Below are 9,097 nucleotides of genomic sequence, written 5' to 3'. Positions count from 1 at the left end.
ACTGACTATGGTAGAGAATTCCCTGTGCTCCCAGATTCTCTTTCAGGGAGCCCTTCCAAAAACGGCAGAATCTTGCTCCCATGTCTCACAGTTGCACCATCTGACAGGGATATAGATGCCGTTCCCAGGGACAGAGTGGAGATGGGGAAGATGGTGCCTGCTTCAGGCATGCTTGTAACCATGTTTTTAACCACCTCTTTATCCTTCGTTTTTACAGTGGTCAGGAGCAAAGGCGCTAGAGAGAGACATTTCCAGGGCACCTTTCACAGAACAGCCAGGGGCAATGAGACAATCCAGTACTGGGGGCTTAAAATTTTATTTCTATTCCAGCGCATTCCCTTACTGAGGGAACATCCCACATACACTGACTGATTTACCTTGGAGATTGCTGTTCGATAAAGATCTTGTCAAAGTGTTTTGTTTTGTTTTGTTTTGTTTTCCAGGTTATCCCTCCTTGCTTCTTTTTCTATTATTATTGCATTTATGTGTTTATTTTCAGGGGGTCACACACCTGTCACAGCCTGTGTGTGGAGGACCGCTGATGCCAGTCAGTTCTCTCCTTCTGCCACTCGGGTCCTGAAGACTGAACTCAGATGACCAGGCTGGATGACTGGCACCTCTACCTACCGAGCCTTCTCCTTAGCACTTATCTCTCTGTTTAGCCTTTAGCTTTTCAATGTTCTTAGAATGACCTCAGGGGTAATTTAAACATACTTTTTAAGTGCTTATGGTTTATAGGTATCAACCCTTCATAATGTCAGTGCCCTCCAGAGAGAAGCATTCTTGGAGGAGAGGGCTCTTTGAGCGCTGTTTCACAGGGCCTTTCTTTCACTTGGGCTTTCCAGTGTTGTTTTTACTTTGTCCCTGGTGCTCTGGACTGGACATTGGGCATTGCTCAGTGAGTGTTCCTTTGGGCTATCCTTAACAGGTTACTACTGTAGGGCTGAGGATAAGCGACTGTCGGGTGCTCACTTCCAACTGAGGCATCTGTATCAGGAATCATACGTGAGAGTGGCTGGGAAGAATGTCAGAGCTGGGAGGGAGAAGAGTGCTGTGAAATGCTGTCTTCCATGTGTGACGTGAACTCACAGGATCTTTGGTTACCTACACGTGATCAAGCAAGCCAGCCTTGATTCCAGGATGCACCGGAGAGGCCCTCATGAGGCCCAGCCCCTAGCTGAGGAGTGATTGGCAGTTCATGGCTGCTGGAGAAAAAAAGGGGTCCATTTTTTTCTGGTATGGCCACTGGTAGTTTGTCATCTCGTAGACAACCCCGCATCCTTGCCCATGGGCCAGAACTAATTGGAATCACTGAAAAAAAGGAGACCGTGAAAGAGGGAGAGAGACATGTTGAAGGAGACTTGGGGATGACAGACGGAGGGTGGATATGATCAATACGTGTTATACCCATGTACAAAATTGTCAATAAAAAATTCAAAACATTTTAAAAAATGATGCCCAGTGTGGAGCTGATACAGTGCATCAGCTAAGACCAGCACTTTCTGCTCAAGTCTCACGCCCTGACTTCAGTGCCCAGAACCTGCAAGAAGTGACGCCACAGGCTGTCCTCTGACAGTCACACACGTGCTGTGGTCTGCACACCCACTCGCACATCATGTGTACATGTACACACACACACACACACACACACACACACACACACACACACACACACACACACCATTTTGTTTAAATAGCAGCTATATCAGTTATGGGACTTACCACTTCAAAAACTTGAAGGCATTCCCATGGAGCCCACTTAAAACACACTATTTTTTGGAATATGTTGGTAAACTGGTTAATAACCTGGGCTCATGCAGCGGTGTTTATCTGGGGCCCAAAAGGCACACCTGGCTTAGGATGGTCTTGCCTGGGACCACATGACTTTCTTCTACATCTTACTCGTATCCCCAGAAGTCTGTGTAGGGCTATTTCCATGGAATTAATTTGGGTTCCATGGTAAAATCTAGAGTAGGCAAGGCCAGCCACCACGCTTGGACACAGGGAGATGCGCAAGTTGGGGTTCAGTCACACAGGCATTTGCTGGACTTGGAGGTGAGCAGCCAAAGCTAGCATGCTTGGAAAGCCAAAACCATGGCCCCAGCTCTACCCCTTACACACAGCTGAGGTCAAGCATGGGCTAGGGTTAGAGGGCAAAGGTTAAAGAGAAGATGCTTGCCCACCATATTGAGGCTGGTAGCCAGAGAGCAGAGTCAAGGCCCTTCCTTCCAGGAGCAGTGGATAAATGACTACTGCTCAGTCAGTGTCAAACACTGTGGTCCAAATGGAAAGGAAGACACTCCAAGGAAGGAAGCAGATAGTCAAGCTGGTAGGGGAGCAATGAGGATAGCTTTGAATCCTACGTGATGTGTTGACATTCAAATTACTTCCTATGCAAGGTCTAGAAAGCTTGTCACATGTCCCAAGATGAAGGTGGCTATAGTTAATGAACTAAATGTTTGATGTCAGGAGCTGTGTCGTGGAAGATGCAGAAAATCTGCACAGAGAATACATCACAGAGTCCCAAGGCAGCACAGACTGTAGGGAGCAGAGGCGGGTGCCACCTGGTAGGGGCACAGAGGTCTCTAGCTCACAGACATCCGGAATGCTAGGCACACAGGGTTGTTGCTTCACGGGAAGGAATGCAGAGCCTGTTTTCTGCCCAGAAGAATGGAGCTTTCTAGCCTGGAGATCTTTGCTCAATCTGTGTGGCTGAAGATGTTCTGGTAGCGGACCCTCCTTAGGCCCCTCTCATAAGCTTGTTTTTCTCTGTCAGTCTACATAAACTACTTTATGGAAGGTGTCGCGTGTACCTAGCAGAGGGTTTTGATGCAGTCACGTCCGATCTGTGTTTAGCCTCCTGTGCTCCTCAAGGAGACAGGCATGCTCAGTGTGTACTCAGGGTTGAGTTAACCCTCATCACAGTTTCCATCAGACTGTGCTGTGTCTAACTACTCCTAAATTAATTTGGGGTCAGACTCCCAAAGTTTGAACCAATACTGGCTACTGAGTTGTGTTTCACCAAACTGCTTTCTTGCCGCCCAAAGCTCATTTTGCTGCAGCTCAAGAAGGTTGCAGGGACATCACCCTGAAAACGTGGCCAGGAGAAGGCCATGCCTCAGGGCTGAGGAGGGGGACAGGACCTAGCCAGGGAGCTTGTCAGTACACAGTCCCTGAATGACACAGGATATTCGAGGGCTGGGGAGAGTGAGTTTCAGTAACCTAAATCCTAAGGAATAAATGAGAGAGGTCAGTGCTTGCAGCCCACCTATGGGGTAACACACACACACACACACACACACACACGCACGAGAAAAATTTTAAAGGCACAAATTAAAAAAAAAAAAACAGCAAGACACAACTATTTTCTTACTAGATCTAACAGATATTAAGTTATTCTGTAATTATCAAAGCTTCAAATAATCCCTCCCCAAACAACTCACCAACTGGCATAGGTCTATGATGCATACTTAGGGTGCTGTGTTTGGCAGTTGCCAGATTTTGTTTGCTGCTGTGAAGACAATCATTACCATGGTTGTTTAGGGGTAGGGGTCCTGGGAGTTGAACCCGGAGCCTTGGGCATATTAGGAGAGTGTTCTAGTCCCGAGCAACACCCACAGCCTGGCTACCAGGCTTGAGTGTCTCCTGTGTTCTATGCCCTGTGCTCAGGCTGCATAGATTCCCTTTAGGCTTTGATTGACTGGCTCCATCTGAAGATAAGGGCGCCAAAGCCTCTGAAACCGTCTCCGGTGTCAATGGCCAAGGCAGGGGCTTTCTTATACTGATGGGTGAGCGTGGGATTGCATAAACATTGGTGTAGTACAATGCTTTCATTACTCACCACACTCCAGGGCGCAGATGAGGGTAGGAGGTGCCCACAACAACCTCCGTGCTGCCTGTATGCGGCCTTTGACTTCAGCACATCTTTGCTATAGCCATTTGCTCCTCCCTAAATGCAGGATGTGGAGATTTGCCAGCCTTACCACGGGACTGACTCTGCTCTCACTCCTCCCTGCCCTCTGCCCCACTGGCACCTGCAGATGATGCCTGGCACCCTGGGGCTGCTGGAATTGGTTATGTACTCTTTGGACCAGGTGGGATCAGACACAAAAACCATACCGCCCGGGGTCCTCACAGCTGAGGCAGATTCCTTACAGCTCCGTTCCGAGTTGGTAAAGGTGTTGTGTTGTGGGCAGTTGTTTTCATTTGTCTACTCAGATGAACTGGAGTAAGCTGAGCAGCAGCAACCCACGCCACGCGGTACAAACTCGAGGCCCACAGTGCTGGGGAAACAGGCAGATGCCTCTGCCTCAGGCTTCCTCAGCCAGCACCATGGACAGCATAGGATCCCTCTGGGGACCTTCCCTGGACCTTAGCCTCAGAAGAGACTCGGCAATAAACAATCACCAGAGAACATTTTTCAGGACCAGAGCCTAGCATGCTCAGGAGATAAGGAAGGAGCAGCTGGGAGCCTCAGCTGCGGATTATAGAGGAGAGACGGAAAAGAGAAGGGTGCTATATATCCTCTCTGAAGCCTTTCCCAACCTTCCCTGCCAAGTATACTCCCCTCCACCCCCACCACCATCTAGGTCCTATTGCATAGGGCAGTTGCTATAATCTGAATGTGTATGCCCTACACACACACCAAATGCATATGCTGAAATGCCATTAGCCTGTGAACTCTCTAGGAGTCCATTAGGTCATGACATAAGCCACCATGAATAGAATCCACGTCCAAAGAGAACCTGGAGTCAGGCTCTCGGCCTTCCCATCAGTGGGGACACAGTCAGAAAGCGCTGTCTCCAGACAGACTGCAGGCCCTGCCAGACGCCAAACCAGCTGATACCTTGACTGTGAGCATCTTAATAAACGGTGGAAAGTAGATTCCTATTGCCTTTCAGCTGCCTCCTTTACATGTTTTGGTACAACAGTCCACATGCACAAAGATGCACACTCACCATGAAAGTCACTCCAGACCAATAGCTTCTTCCTCGTTTCTGCTCCCAGGGCCACGCCCGGCCAAACGGGAAGGCTGGCAGGGAGTACTGCCCACTGAGTATCAGCAACAAATCCATCCATAACAAATAAAGGTACTGTAGAACTTTAAAGTCCATTCTAAGACCTAGGAGAAATCAAAGTTAAATAAAGCCTTTAAACTGTACATATTGGAGCAACAAAATTAGTTAAACCCATAAAAGAATCAGTGGATCATCAGACCAAGCAGTCATCAAGAGGAACCAGGCCAGCTAGGCAGTTTGCTTTCAAGACGCATGTTTGCACCCCCTTCAATGAAAAACGCCATTTCTAAATCCTGGGCCCAGAGAAGAAACGCAGGTATATGTGTAAAATCACAACTTTGTTTACAAACTTAAAATTTAAGGGGAAAAAGCTAACACCTACAGTTTTTTTTTTCCTGGTTGTTTTTTGTTCTATTAGTCCTTACCGCGTAGACCAGGGTGGTCTCGAACTCAGAGAGCTCCTCCTGCCTCTTCTTTCTGAGTGCTGGGATTAAAGGTGTGTGTCACCAGGCCAGACTAAAACCGAAGCTCTTAAGGGAGACTTATTTCTCCATTGCTCTAGGAGGTCTGATAAACCATACAAACCCACTTTCCCCGGGTGCCTGTGTCTGTTTAAATGGAAAATTTTCTCAGATATATCTGAAGTATCAAGATGGGAATGAGATCCTTTTAGCCTAAGATCATAGTGATACAGATGATCAGTAATTAGACACTGAACACTGGGTAGGTTCTTTCTTTTCTTATTCTGGATGTGTTCATCTGTCTTAACTAAGTAAGCTCACACCTCCATCTAACGGAAGTACATTCTATCCAGAGGCAGAGGCCAGCAACAGCGGAACATCATTTTGGGGCCCCGGTATTTCATTCCAGTTTGGATTGAGTTTTACAGATCTGAGGAAGACGCTGGACCTGACAGACTCTATCTGGCTAACAGTTTGACCTGGAATCTTTATAAAGATGCTGAGTGTCCTTTGGATTAAATCTGCTTTGGGGTTTTGCTATTACTTTCCTTCCTGGATGTCGGTGCTTCAATAGGACAGATTCCATTAGGTGCTTCCTTCGCACACCTCAGTCTTATGATCTCTGAGTGGAAGCCATCCTGACCTCTTTGAAAGTCAGATGAGCTCAGCCTTTCTTAGAGGCCCCAGCTAAAAGTGTGGGTCTCTTAGGTCAGCCACAATCATCCTTTCCCAAACTCCAAATGGCTTTGCCCCATTAAGCCATTAGTAGGCCGACTCCGGGTTACATTCCGAGCATCAGTAAGTGCAAAGAGTATGTGAAGTTAAGGATGGGAATTAAGGATGGGAACTGATATTGATTCTTCCCACTCTGTTTTGTAAACGTTCCTCAGGCTACAAAGACCCAAGCCTAGACTGGCTGCTCCGCCAATACTCACCAAACGCACTCTTCACCCAAAAAACTAGTATCACACCTTACATGCCAACTTTGTATAGGGCACCTCTAAGTGCGGGTTAGAAAGGGTGCTTTTGACCTGTTAGGAGAGGTGGAACACAGCAGGTACGGCTTTGAAGGGTGCAGGAGGCTTCAGCTGGATCCCCGTTCTCGTCCTCCCAGCCTCTTTGAGAAGTAGGAAAACAACACAGCCACCCACACTGGTTCTTCCCCTGTGGCTGAGGGCTTCCTCTGCAGATAGTTTCACCTATGATGTAATAAAGGTGCACCATGATTGCTAACCCAAGAACACTGGGAATCTTGAAGAACCTCACACATTTTTGAGATCATCAGTGGTAAAGTTCTTTTTCAAGAGACACCGAGTCATATAGAGAAAACAAAACAAAACAAACAAACAAACAAAACAACCAGAAGCCTTTCAGTCCTCCTCTTTGGAGGAGAAGGGGTGCTTGGTTCCGGCCCCAGAGTGCTGTCAGGAAGTGGTGGAACCTTTTATGGGTTGATGTAAAGGGAGGAAAAGACCACTGAAAGCATGTCCTCAAAGGGGATGGTAGGGCCTTGACCTCTGGCGCCTTGACCTCTGGTGCCATTAAGCATGTGGTTTTCTCTGTTGAATATTTCTGTGTGGTATGCTGAACAGTCATAGGGTCCTCAAACAGCAGGAAGCCATGTGCAGGAGCCTCCCAAACCACTGAGAGCATTTCTTCTTGGAGGGGGTGGGGGTAGGAGGTGGAGAAGGGTTGGGATAAAGTCTTGCTGGGTAGCCCAGGCTGGGCTGGAACTGACTGTGTAACTCAGACTGGTTTGAACTCCCAATCCTGCTCCTTGACCCAGGATTTAAAGTGCATACCATCATGCCTGGCGCACTTAACTTAGCTTTCAGTTGGTGGCCTTATATATTTTGTTACAGTAACGGAAACACAATTAATATAAACATCCCGCAAAGTACATTTAAAAAGTAATAATAATCGTGACTGCTTTTCAGTGAGCTCTCCCTCTATACACTCAATTAGGTCTCAATTAGGTATGGGACAGTGGCTATTTCAAACACCCCATGGGGAATGTCCTTGAGACTGCTCAGGAAATTCTTTCCCGAGGGTGTTGTACCACACACTTTTCTGCTGCTGTGATAAAACACCATGACCAAAAGCAACTTACGAAGAGTTTACTTTGACTTATGGTTCCAGAGAGAGTGCCCACAACGGCAGGGTGTGTGGCGGCTGGTAGAGGGGTAACCGGATGGCTGGAGCAGGAAGCAGAGAGGGCACACCGGAAGTAGGTGAGGCGCTGAACTCTCAAGCCCCGCCCCGTGCGTACTTCCCCCTGGAAGCTCCGTCCCCTCCCCAAACAGCCTCGCCAGCAGGGGACCAAGTGTTCCGACCCCTGAGGCAGTGAGACATTTGTCTGTCAGAGCCCCCAGCCTCCACGCTCTGGCTGCCGGCGCGCTGATTCACCGAGGCTGCCCTCGGAATCGATACCCGGGAACCATGTAGTTTACGACCCTTCGCGTCTGGCTTCCTCAGCGCAATGTTGGTGAGGTTTGTCCATGTTGTAAACATATCTGCTGTTTGATCTTTTGCTGCTATGTAAAATCTCATCAAGTTTCTACCACTTTCTTTTTATGTGGATCCGCGTGGGCCTCCATGAGCATATGTGCACCATGTGCGTGCAAGAGGCCATCAGGTCCTCTGGAACTGGAGTTGCGTGTAATTGGGAGCACCCATCCGAGTGCTGGGGAGCGATCCGGGTGCTAGTCAGGAGCTGCAAGTGCTCTTAGCTGCGGAGACATCGCTCTAGCTCCACCATTTATTAATCCCCTCACTGACAGATGTCTGAGCTGTGACCAGTCTGGAGCTGTTATGTTAGTGGCCTCTTCCATGTCAATGACAGGAGTTCCATTTTTCACTCAGCATTATTCCACAGAGGAATTTACGCAATTAAACAACAGTGAGCTAGAGGAACACAAAGAATTAGAGTAGGGGCAAATGCAATGCCTCTGTAAATAAACTAGTGTGCAGCCTTCTGGTTCTTTATAGCTGCAATAATTAGGTTTCAAGGCAGAGGCCGAGCTTCCTGGAAGTCAAAACAAAAAGGGTAACAGGGTGAATTATATAATAGTCAATCAGGAAGAGGAAGCCAAACCACTGTCAGCAATATGTTCCAAGAAAATTCTTCACATGCAGCTTCAAAGTAGGAGTTGGTGAGAGACAGAGCAGCATTCCCAGAGGCAGCACTGTGAGAAATGCGTTCAGGGTTCTAGATCATGATTTCAGATAGCCCCCGTAAGACTTGATGGCAAGCCCATACAGTAAACAGCATGGTAGTCCATGGTGTGTGTCTGTGTGTGTGTGTGTGTGTGTGTGTGTGTGGCTGTCATGGAACTCACTACTTAGATCAGGCTGGTCTTGAACTCAGATCCACCTGCCTCTGCTTCCCTAGCACTAGGATTAAAAATGTATTTTTAAAGAACAACAACCACAAAAAGAGCCAGGTGGTGGTGCATGCCTTTAATCCCAGCACTCAGGAGACAGAGGCAGATGAATCTCAAGGCCAGTTCAAGGCCAGCCTGGTCTACAGAGTGAGCTCTAGGACAGCCATGCTACACAGAGAAACCCTGTCTAGATAGATAGATAGATAGATAGATAGATAGATAGATAGATAGATAG

At 47.8% G+C, this 9,097-nt stretch overlaps 1 long non-coding RNA gene across 1 annotated transcript; it reads right to left on the bottom strand.

The window, feature by feature from the left end:
• Positions 1–300: 300 nt before the first annotated feature.
• On the bottom strand, positions 301–7,671 carry LOC129692658 (uncharacterized). The gene is made up of 4 exons (XR_008722747.1): positions 7,590–7,671; positions 6,511–6,678; positions 4,959–5,122; positions 301–1,311 (listed from the first exon to the last, which is right to left on the bottom strand). It is a non-coding gene; the product is annotated as an uncharacterized LOC129692658 (long non-coding RNA).
• Between the last annotated feature and the right edge of the window lie 1,426 nt (positions 7,672–9,097).

Source organism: Psammomys obesus, unplaced genomic scaffold, assembly GCF_907164565.1.
Source record: "Psammomys obesus unplaced genomic scaffold, mPsaObe1.curated_primary_1811, whole genome shotgun sequence".
In the NCBI taxonomy this organism is placed as follows: domain Eukaryota; kingdom Metazoa; phylum Chordata; class Mammalia; order Rodentia; family Muridae; genus Psammomys; species Psammomys obesus.
Note: the sequence above shows the minus strand (reverse complement) of the source record. Positions and strands in the feature narration are given on the sequence as shown.